The 12,226-nt window shown below is 47.2% G+C and overlaps 1 protein-coding gene across 20 annotated transcripts in view; it reads left to right on the plus strand.

Moving 5' to 3' along the window:
- Positions 1-1,897: 1,897 nt before the first annotated feature.
- Positions 1,898-12,226, plus strand: part of ADGRL2 (adhesion G protein-coupled receptor L2) — a 196,076-nt gene continuing 185,747 nt past the window's right edge. For 12 of the 20 annotated variants that reach the window (XM_069735779.1, XM_069735790.1, XM_069735791.1 and 9 more), the window contains exon 1: positions 1,923-2,656. The gene's annotated coding sequence lies outside the window, so the exon portion shown is untranslated. Of the gene's footprint in view, positions 2,657-9,783; positions 9,896-12,226 lie in introns of all 20 variants that reach the window. The other 8 variants (XM_069735783.1, XM_069735787.1, XM_069735788.1 and 5 more) reach the window with 5 other exon arrangements.

Below are 12,226 nucleotides of genomic sequence, written 5' to 3' on the forward strand. Positions count from 1 at the left end.
GTATACGCCCGCTCCCGGTATGTGCACCCTCCGGTATACGCACGCTCCCGGTATATACATCCTCCGGTATACGCACGCTCCCGGTATATACATCCTCCGGTATACGCCCGCTCCCGGTATGTGCACCCTCCGGTATACGCACGCTCCCGGTATATACATCCTCCGGTATACGCACGCTCCTGGTATATACATCCTCCGGTATACGCACGCTCCCGGTATATGCACCCTCCGGTATACGCACGCTCCCGGTATATGCACCCTCCGGTATACGCCCGCTCCCGGTATATGCACCCTCCGGTATACGCACGCTCCCGGTATATGCACCCTCCGGTATACGCCCGCTCCCGGTATATACATCCTCCGGTATACGCACGCTCCCGGTATATACATCCTCCGGTATACGCCCGCTCCCGGTATGTGCACCCTCCGGTATACGCACGCTCCCGGTATATGCACCCTCCGGTATACGCACGCTCCCGGTATGTGCAGCCTCCGGTATACGCACGCTCCCGGTATGTGCACCCTCCGGTATACGCACGCTCCCGGTATGTGCACCCTCCGGTATACGCACGCTCCCGGTATATACATCCTCCGGTATACGCACGCTCCCGGTATGTGCACCCTCCGGTATACGCACGCTCCCGGTATATGCACCCTCCGGTATACGCACGCTCCTGGCCCCGGTATATGCACCCTCCGGTATACGCACGCTCCCGGTATGTGCACCCTCCGGTATACGCACGCTCCCGGTATGTGCACCCTCCGGTATACGCACGCTCCCGGTATATACATCCTCCGGTATACGCACGCTCCCGGTATGTGCACCCTCCGGTATACGCACGCTCCCGGTATATGCACCCCCCGGTATACGCACGCTCCCGGTATGTGCACCCTCCGGTATACGCACGCTCCCGGTATATGCACCCTCCGGTATACGCACGCTCCTGGCCCCGGTATATGCACCCTCCGGTATACGCACGCTCCCGGTATGTGCACCCTCCGGTATACGCACGCTCCCGGTATATGCACCCCCCGGTATACGCACGCTCCCGGCCCCGGTATATGCATCCTCCGGTATACGCACGCTCCCGGTATATGCACCCCCCGGTATACGCACGCTCCCGGCCCCGGTATATACACCCTCCGGTATACGCCCGCTCCCGGTATATGCACCCTCCGGTATACGCACGCTCCCGGCCCCGGTATATGCATCCTCCGGTATACGCACGCTCCCGGTATGTGCACCCTCCGGTATACGCACGCTCCCGGTATATGCACCCCCCGGTATACGCACGCTCCCGGTATGTGCACCCTCCGGTATACGCACGCTCCCGGTATATGCACCCTCCGGTATACGCACGCTCCCGGTATATGCACCCCCCGGTATACGCACGCTCCCGGCCCCGGTATATGCATCCTCCGGTATACGCACGCTCCCGGTATATGCACCCCCCGGTATACGCACGCTCCCGGCCCCGGTATATACACCCTCCGGTATACGCCCGCTCCCGGTATATACATCCTCCGGTACACGCACGCTCCCGGTATATACATCCTCCGGTACACGCACGCTCCCGGTATATGCACCCTCCGGTATACGCACGCTCCCGGTATGTGCAGGCTCCGGTATACGCACGCTCCCGGTATGTGCACCCTCCGGTATACGCCCGCTCCTGGCCCCGGTATGTGCATCCTCCGGTATACGCACGCTCCCGGTATGTGCACCCTCCGGTATACGCACGCTCCCGGTATGTGCAGGCTCCAGCTCCGGTCCCCGCAGGCTCTGTGCCGGGATGCAGGCGGTGCCGGCTGCAGGGAGGGGTCGGGCTGGGGGAGGGGCCTGGTCCGGGCACTTGCACAGCCGGCGCCGCCTCCTCCTCCTCCTCCTCCTCCCTCTGCTCCGTGCAGCGCTCGGTGCCCGCAGTGTGTGCGGGGAGATGTGACAGAGAGAAGCCGAGCACAGGCCACCATGTCCCCGGGAGCGGAGAGCCGGACACCCCGCCTCTGAGAGCGCCCTTCCGCCCTGCCAGTCTCCAGCGCACCGGGCAGCAGAGAGCACAGGGAGCCCGGCTGCCAGCGGTAGAGGGGCCCCCGCCTGCAACTCCTCTGCCCAGGACCCGGGGGCTCCGTGCACCGGCGCTGCTCTCACTTCTGCTGGGAAATGTTGACTTAATGCTGGGACCTGAGCGAGACCCAGAGGAGAGATCTGTGCCCTGAACTGGATCCAGCGCCCTACCACCCACTGGATCCCCTCTGCCTCCATCCCCTGGACCCCAGCCACTGGGGTCCCCGGACCTCCTGGATCTCTCCCTGCATCCAGGATCCCGGCTCTTTCATTCTACTGGACCCCTTTCCCTGTACTCCCAGGATTCCTAACCCTAATTGATCCCTTCAGGTCATTGGATCCCAGACGCCTCCAGGGTACAACTGGATCCCTCTGAGCAGTGCCGGAGCCTCGTATTGGTGGCCCCTGAGAAGCCTCCAGTGCTGGATGCGAGGATCAAGTCCCCTGCAGATCCCCCAGCTCAGCCCCTGATCCCCGGATCCCACCTGATCCCCGGATCCCACCTGATCCCATCGTTTTGTTACTTTACTTTGTGGAGGAAACTATTGGAACCTTGTACATTGTTACCTGGAAGCTGGGAACAGTCAGCAGGTAGGAGAGGTCCGAGCTGGATGTATAGCAAGGCTCCTATGTGTGTGTATGGGTATATACTGTGTGCAGTGCCCCTTATATACTGTGTGCAGTGCCCCTATATACTGTGTAGGTATATACTGTGTGCAGTGCCCCCTATATACTGTGTGTAGGTATATACTGTGTGCAGTGCCCCTTATATACTGTGTGCAGTGCCCCTATATACTGTGTGTAGGTATATACTGTGTGCAGTGCCCCTATATACTGTGTGTAGGTATATACTGTGTGCAGTGCCCCCTATATACTGTGTGCAGTGCCCCCTATATACTGTGTGCAGTGCCCCCTATATACTGTGTGCAGTGCCCCCTATATACTGTGTGCAGTGCCCCCTATATACTGTGTGCAGCTCTCTCCCTGTATGTATACTGTCAAGCCCCTTCCCTATAGCTAAATAACCTGTGCAGTCCTATGTATGTATTTATATTACACCTTTCCTTGTATACTGCCTGTGTGCAGCTCTTACCCTGTATATATGTATTGTGTGTGTGTGTGTATATATATATATATATATATATATATATATATACACGTGTGTTCAGCTTTCCCCTGTATATAAGCCATACATTGGTCCCTTTTTCCTCTATATTCCTGTGCACATATACTGTGTATCCAGCTCTGCCCGTGTATGTGTGATGTTCTCTCCTTCCATATTGCTGTGTATGTGTGTGTGCATATTATTATTATTATTTATTATTATAGCGCCATTTATTCCATGGCGCTTTACATGTGAGGAGGGGTATACATAATAATATATATTATTATAGCTCTATACCTGACGTGTGTATTTGCACCCTGGCCACTCAGACCTTCTATCTATCTATCTATCTATCTATCTATCTATCTATCTATCTATCTATTATCTATCTATCTATCTATCTCTGCATGCTGCTCTCCTCCTCTCTGCAAACTTCTATTATTTCCCTGCAGCAGAGGCTCAACTGGTGTAATGTGTGTTTTTGCACTGAAGGCGGTGGTGGGGGTCCATATTTAGGGGTCCAGGCTGCACTGCAATGTTCTCCTCCCCCAGCAGCGATCCCGTGCATGGAACCTAAGAGGATCACTGGATCTCTAGGGTGATCTGCTGCTGTGCCTCCCTGTGAGCTGCAGACTGTGGAGAATAGAAAGAAGTCAGATCTCCTGTGTAATCTGGGCTAATGCTAGTCATAATCACCTCTTATATGGCGCCAACGTGTGGTGCAGCGCTGTACAGTGCAGACAAGCTGCCTTCATCCCACACAAGGACATCAGTGATGGAAGGATCGAGGATCCGCATGATCCTTGTGCTGTAAATAAGAGGCAGAGACCTCCTGCCCCCCTTTGTGTTGCTCATGTCTTGTCTCCTTGTACCCACTCGTGGGCAGGGGGCTGCAGCAGGGTCTGTGGAGATGGGGGGCTGCAGGGTCTGTGGAGATGGGGGGGCTGCAGGGTCTGTGGAGATGGGGGGGCTGCAGGGTCTGTGGAGATGGGGGGGCGGCAGGGTCTGTGGAGATGGGGGGGCGGCAGGGTCTGTGGAGATGGGGGGCGGCAGGGTCTGTGGAGATGGGGGGCGGCAGGGTCTGTGGAGATGGGGGGCGGCAGGGTCTGTGGAGATGGGGGGGCGGCAGGGTCTGTGGAGATGGGGGGCTGCAGGGTCTGTGGAGATGGGGGGGCGGCAGGGTCTGTGGAGATGGGGGGCGGCAGGGTCTGTGGAGATGGGGGGGGTGGCAGGGTCTGTGGAGATGGGGGGCGGCGGGGCTGCTCTTGTATCTTGGGACAAGCAGAGGGGTTACAGGAAAATGCAGCCAGATGTGAACTGGCTCCGGCGCAGTGGTCGGAATGGCAACAATTACATGCAGGATCCTTTGTTCTGAAGGAGCCAGACACAATCTGGGGTCTGACTTCCCAAACTTTGACAAAGGGGAACAGGCCGAGCCTCGGGCAATGGATGCTTTATGCCCATTACACTGCCCTCTGGTTTGATTTACTATTTTAAGGCTCCGTTTTTGGCCATACTATTAGGGGGAGACTAGTTATGCCAGTTTACATGCCCGCCTGCATGGGTTGGTATAGTACAGTGCTATTGTTGCCAGGCATGGGAGAAGGTAAAGAAAATCCTAGCAGATGGTGCCAGGCAAAGGCACCCACATCCCTCAGACTGGCGAGGAGGGTGGAGGGGGCCCCACCGCTGCCTATGGTCGCAGCATTGCTTCACTAGGGCTTGATGCCCCCCCATACAATGGATGTGATCTGACCTTCCTCTCCTGTATGAGAAGGGCAGGACCATGCATGGCATGAGATGGAGAGGTGCAATCTGCAGGCTGCTGCCAGTGATGGGAAGCCCTGTGCCAACATCTCAGCTCAGGTGTGCCCCTGCCATATTTGCACATAAATATCCTGCTGCACAAAAGGATCCTGCAGAACAAATGCCCTGTTGTTTGGGTTTTTTTTTTCTCTTTTCAGCCTCTTCTCAAGCCCCCTCCTCTTTGTTGCTGCCACTAAGAGAGGTGCCATTTCACATCATTCTGCACAAATTGTTTGAATTAATGCAAGTGTGAATTCTTACAGTTCCAAGGGGTCGATTACCATATCAAAGCTCATCCAGCTTCTGGCTCATTGGAGAAAACTTTAGCCTGGCTTGCATTTCTCTACAGAATAGAGGCCCAAAGGGGCAGCGAGCGAGGGGAGGAAGGGGGGAGCGGGATGGTTAAAATGGGGCAGAGGGGGAGGTTGAATGGAAGCGTCTGCTGTTTTGTGCTCATATTGACCAAGAAACATTTCTGGACAGAGCTCTTGAAAGGAGCTAATCTGTTTAGAGCTCATGAAAAGTGACCTTTAAGCATGGAGCTGTGTATGGGGGAAAGGACCTATTAGTGGGTTTAGTGGGTTCTGTTTGGCCTCAGACGCTTCCATCGTCACCCATGCCTTATCATAAAGCGTTTTATTTAATGACGTGAAGCCAGCATCTCGCCTTGTGCGGTGCACACTGTGGGGGACGGTATTATTTAATCTGGGGACGTCAATACTGACATATAAGCCTTCTGCCATTATAGCCTGCGTACATTTATTTCCGTCTTTATTATGCCCCCCTGAATTCCTTATCTTGTGATATATGGGCTCGATAGCGGTACTTATAGCCGCTGCGCAGTAACACTGATGCTTTGTACCCTGTGACACACGACTGTGCTGGTAGTGACGTTATTAGGTTCAACATTTTTGTTTATTTATTCCCATTGTGTGTAAACAATAAAAACAGAAATAACAAATATAAACAGGTGTCGCATCGATACATTGTAAACTGATACATTGAACTTTCTAAATATCAGGACACAGAATTTTCAGCCTTTAATTTCCAGCTTTTTTTTTTTTTTTTAATGCATTTCGTTACAATGTTTTAAAAATCGATGGGCCCAATTAGTGCAGCTTGGAGACACCATGTAAAATAGGTCCAACCTCAGTGCGTCAGGCCTTTTTTTTTTTTTTTTCCTTCTGTACTCTCCTGTTAAGCAAAAGGCTTCAGAGCAGCAGTCAGTGCATTTGGCTCTTCTGTCTGTGCCAAAAGTGATATTTCCTGCTAGGCGATCTATAGTCTGTCTAACGTGCTATCTCTTTTATTACTGTAAGTTGAGAATTTGAAAGGTATTAAACTTGCTCCATAGTTTGTTTTATAAGTTGAAATGAATTTATGGAGGGATTGCAGATGTATTTATTTATTTTTTCCTACGTGAAATTGATAGTTCTATTGTTAGCGGCCTGGCCTAGCAGTTTACAAGAATTCCTTGAGTGTATTTAATAAAATGGAAAAGGAATGAGGGGGGTATTAATTATGGGGTAAGACTTCGTCATCAAGCAGAGTTTGGTCTTTCTGCTACGAATTTCTCTTATTCATTGCTGCCACCAATTTCACGTAGGTGTTTAGGATTTTTCTTGATATTTTATGGCACGCGTTGCCATGATGGGTGCCCCTACTGATAAATCCCAACCATGAGTACCCATTTTGATGCCGTTTTCACAATTCTGTTGCCTCCAGTAGTGGTTTCGGTTACTTTAGAGAGATGTTAGCCCTTGAATCGGCATTGCAAATGTAATGGATACCATAAGGTGATACCTGTACCTAATACCAGGTCCTCTGGTCACGCCGCTGTACAGATCATTGACCTACATTTAACCTGGGCACATTTAATGGTTTATTCAACCCCCGCATAGGAGTTTGTATGCAACATACTTATATTTTGGGTCCTTGGGAAAAGAAAAACCCAAGATGTTAGTGGAAATTATCTTGAAAGAAAGCTATTATTTCAGGTTTTAACTTTGAACTTTCAATAAAAATCCTTTTTTTAAAGGGTTTGGCTCTGGAAGGTTTTTTTTTATTATTGATATAACTTCAAAGAGACGCACAACCCTCCTTCCCATCCAGTTCTGAGATCCCAATCTATCGCCCTGCAAGTCGAGTTTTAATGTCAAAAGCATCCGACACATTAGCATCTACTCTCTGGGTGTTTCCCTTTTAAGAAGGGCAAGGGGCCATCATGTATGTTGCCCAATAGCCAAAGTTGCCAGTACAGTTGGGAACCAGCATCATATTGGTTTTCCTTCTGACCTACCTCGTATTAACCCTTCATGGTCCAAACCTGGAGAATCCTCCTCTACCTGGTAATTGATCCGATGGTCGAGTTTACGACGTTGCTGTTTTTCGTTGCACCTTTTAGCTTTATAGCCCCTGATATATATATTTTTTTATTGATCCCTTATTCAGCTCGTTCTTTGCTTGGTGCATTTCCGTACTGAATCGGTGACATTTTTCTAGTTTAATGAGACGTTTCGTAAACTGCAGTAAGTACGTTTTATCACTTATTCCATATTTAGACTATTTTTTTGCCACGTGATTGACATTTTCTTCATTATGGTACATCAAGTCGGATTGCTGCTGATCTATAGTTCATCCTCGCTCAGTTTTATTTTTATTTTTTTTTCATTTTATACCATTTCTTTTTTTTTTCTTTCATCCAAGTACTTAATGATAGCGTGCACCTCTCACAGTCTGTTGGGTAGGGTTCAATACCATATATTGTTCGTTCTTGTTTTTCATGGTTTGATGTTTAACGGTGGCATTAAAATTAGAACTCTGGGTTTGTTTTGTTTTATGCGGAACTGCCTGGATAATTACAGGAAAAACGAAATAATGACATCCCATAGACAATGAACACACTTCTTGTAGAGCAGCGTTCGCCATTGGGGAGGCTGGCAAACATTGATGTAACTTGAGGAGTCAGGGTCCTTACCAACAATGTGCCATTGTATGAGCGACCTGATTCATTCCCTGAGAAATATGCAGGCTTTCCTTTATGAATCTGCTTGTGTTGCAGCAATAGATCTTTTTTTTTTTTTTTTCTACCTGTAATTTTTTTGTTGCGGAGAGATGCAGGCATGCAGAGCAGCGACAAGTTAGATGCAATTTTTTATTATTCCGTTTAAACTTTTTTTTTTTTTATACATATATATTTATACTGCCATGGTTTGGCCCGGGTAGTTTTTACTTGCTTGAATTGTCCTGTTATATTTTTAATAATAAATTATATCTGAGATTTCTTTCAGGATGCTCGATAGCTGCAGGAAATAGTAATATCTACTGGACTCTTACAATTCGTGAGCAGATACAGTGTATATATAATTTATTTTTTAATGTTACATTTTTGGCAGTAGTTGACATTTGCATTTGTTGGTTGTATAATTTTTTTTTTTTTTTTTTTATTGCCTTGGGAGGGGGCGGTGTGATGGGGGTGTTATATCTCCTATTTACGTCTGTTCTTCTCCCGGGCTAATTATGGCTATTCTATATACTGTTCCTGACTCGTGGGAAAAAGCAGCCATTCTACGCTCTCCATCGCCATTCTTGCGCATACTCTTCTTACAGGCCACCCACCATTCCCAGCCTGTCCCCTGATTTTTTTTTTTTTTTTTTCTTTATTTTATTAATTTTTTTTTTTTTTTACTTTTTGTCTTTCTCCTATGTATTGGACTCGCCTTACGGCCCCCTCTTGCCACAAATAACCCCCTTTTTTTCAGTATGTTCCCTCCATTTTTAGTCTTTATTTCTAACACTTTCTTTCCGAGTTGTCGCCCCTCGTTATCCATATTATTCCCTATACTGTCCTAATGTTTGGCGCTTGTTGAGCCCCTTCCTGCTTGCCCCCTTTAGTGGTTCCCTATATAGTCGTTGTACGGCCATTTTTCTTTCTCTGTGACCCCTCTAGTCTCTCTACCCACAGATATAAGTGCAGCGTCGGGCTTCGAGTCGGCCATGAGCTCTCCTGATTCCTCTACCTTCTGTTGAGTGTAGAATAACATGTTGGCGTTGTTACAGATGATGTCCCATGCTGCACCACGGGGGCCTCCTCAACTTATGGCTAAAAACAAACAAAAAGCAAATGCTTTTACGAGATATTCTTGACTCGAGATAAAATGTAATTCCTGTCTCTCTGTCCCTGAATCCTGCTCGGTGATTCCTTGTATTTTTTTTTTTTGTGCTTTGTTTTCCTGCGAGTTATTTGCTTTTTTTTGTATTGTGATTGCTGTAGTTTAGTTATCGAGTGTGATGCTTTTTTTTTTTCATTGGGCGAATGTTTTTTATCTTTGCACCTGCTTTTTGACATCCTCCCTTAAAGTGTTTAAGCACCTGCTCAGCGTCGTTGCCCCCCACCCGTCCTTCGAACACGTAGCATCTTGGTTCATTTAGTTGCCATAACTAGCATGGCTCGGAGAGGAGGGCAGGCTCTGTGACATTTGCAAATCCATTCAGTCACTCCCAGGGTCAGTGAGCCAATTTGCAAGAATTTCCGGGGAAACTGGTCAAGTACAAAGGACAAAGTGATTTTTTTTTTTTTAATCCAAGAATCTTTGCCATAGGGTAAAAATAATTTGGTCTGTTCTGGTTGTAATGCTGCCTGTTCCTGGACGGCTATGTTTAGTCCTGATCGCCCCCTCTCTCTTTTTTTGTCTTTGATTACAATACACCATTTTATGTGCATTAGATTTATTTTACCTTTGGTAAAACGTCTCCTCATTCTAAATATTCCATCATCTTTTTATTTGTCTTGGTTACCATACGTAAGACCAGAAATGGGACAACGGGTCTTGGACGTCCATTATGGATGACTCCTTGGTTCTCCAGTTTTCGAGGTCTGCGGATGGAGACGTTGCATCTCCTCGTCCAGCCGTGTGAAGGTAGGTCGCTCGCAGCTTGATTGACAATTACTCTTGGTTTGTTAAGCAAACAGGACAACTCGGTCTTCACTTTTGTCTGGAACGTCAACTGTGGCAAAATGTTTACAGTTTAAAAATAGACTAAAGTAGCTATTACTTCAATTAAGAAAGGAAGGACAATATATATATATATATATATATATATATATATATATATATATATATATATAATAAACCTTAATGTTTTTGTGCCATTTTATGACGTCTGCTGTTCTCAGGCCATATGGAGACTTGTGTTCTTCTAAGGTTTTAGAAAAAATGTTTTCTCCAATGATCCCTCCATTAGTTCGAACCACCATCGGAGTTTTTTACTACGTATGTGATTGTTAGCAGCTACTCTGTTTTCTAAGAGTGGCTTTGGTTGGTGCACCCTCAACTTTGTAAAAAGTGATTTGTTATGTTGTTCAAAAAATATTTAGACATGAGAGTCCTCAGTGGTTGATACGTTTTAATGGCTAACTGAAAAGATGGTAACAAATTACAAGCTTTCGAGACTACACAGGTCTCTTCATCAGGTAAAGACTAATGTAAAATCTGAAGAACCCCATACTTATACCCAGCACAGAGAGAAGGAAGGCAATAGATATTGGAACAGTTCATAGATAAGGAAGTCTTAATATTTTATGGTCCTCTGATTGGGTCTGGTTCTATGTTGTGATGACCCCAGAAGGTCTGAGGAGCAAATTCCTTAATTGATATAAAAATACATAAATCCATGCAAAACATTCATTCCTGCACTGAGAGTGTCACAGGTCCTCATGAGTTTATACTCACAGACTCTTCTGTCTCTCTGAGATTTGAAGTTACCTTTTAAAACAAGTAATTTCATGTCTATAGTGCTATGACCGGGGATACAAAAATGTTTGGCCACAGGTACAACTATTCTTTTTTTTTTTTCTTATTGTGTGGCGATGAGAATTCATCCTTGTTCTAAGTTTTTGCCCTTTCTCCCCCACATACAGACCCCGGTTGGACAATTTAGTACATGGTTTTTCTATCTACTGGGTAACACGGTACAAAGATATATATCTTTCCCACGTCCTGGTGTTGAAACCTTGACCTGTGTTGTTGGAATGATGATCTAAAGCAACTGCATCCCACCCATCATCTCCCAGCTCCTCCCTTCATCCTCAGCTGTTCCTTTACCCATATTCCCAGTTAAGGGTGGAAAAGGATGGCTGCAGACACGCGCTGCAATGTGCTGTCATGCCAGTCTTGGCATGTTGAGATAAATTCACCTTGTCGTATTGGGGTAACGGGTTAAGGTATTACTGTAGCTTCATAGCTGACTGTAGAGTTGGCATTCTAGGGTCACACAGTTTTCCAAATTAATTTGTGGCCCTTGTGTGGGGCGGTCTCGCGTGCTGCTCTCGTATTCTATTGCTAGAACATCGCGAGGTGTTGGGGTCTTATTTTCCTGGGTTGCACGGTTCACCTTGTACCCGTGGAGAGGTTGAATCCCTGTAGTGATCGGTGAGAGGAGACGCGAGCTCCTGATAACGTCTCACGTTGGTTTTCAGTGGCACGTCATGTTCCGTCTCAGTATTTTCTTATCAATCGACGCCTCTGTCCGATTATTGCTGTGGACACAGATGACAGAATATTCTATCACCCGTTACTGTCGAGAGCGATTCTTGGCAGCTGTGGGGTGGAATGACCTTTTGGTAATTCCTCGCTACTTTGCTTCGTTGAAAAGGCTCTTAAGTAGAAGGTTTATTATATAGCCTCATATTTACGAGAGTTGTTCCTTTTGAGGACGGAGGACAACATGGGACACTGGCACAGATTTCACAGCCACTAATTTGACTTGTATGAAACAGTGTGGAGCCGGACTTATTTGCATGTGTATGCCTCACTGCTTACATGTAATCCATCTCATGCTCTTGTATTGTCTCCGCACTACTACAAATTAACATGTTGCTTACACTGTGCCCTGCAGCAGCCGGAGGTTGAGCTTACACCTATTAGATTTCTATGTGTTTTATACTAGCATTGACCTAAGAGCTGCTTCCTACTATTTCACAAGTATGTAAATGTGTGATTGCTGTGTGAATGTATAAAATGTATTTAGTTTTTATTTTTTTATTTTGCCAATTTTGGCTATTTGTGAGAATTGGGAAGGGGTAAGGGTGGGTGGAGGGTTGGTCTCAGTCTTGCGTCTGGGATTTACATCCATTTTAATTACTGAAATTCCTGTTTTACGAGCGGTCACCATCACTTTTACAATGTAACCATCAGTGCAGCTTTATCTTGCAGTCACCTTATTTGCTCCAACAGGTACTTTTCATGAAA

The sequence above is a fragment of the Ranitomeya imitator genome, chromosome 8 (assembly GCF_032444005.1).
Source record: "Ranitomeya imitator isolate aRanImi1 chromosome 8, aRanImi1.pri, whole genome shotgun sequence".
In the NCBI taxonomy this organism is placed as follows: domain Eukaryota; kingdom Metazoa; phylum Chordata; class Amphibia; order Anura; family Dendrobatidae; genus Ranitomeya; species Ranitomeya imitator.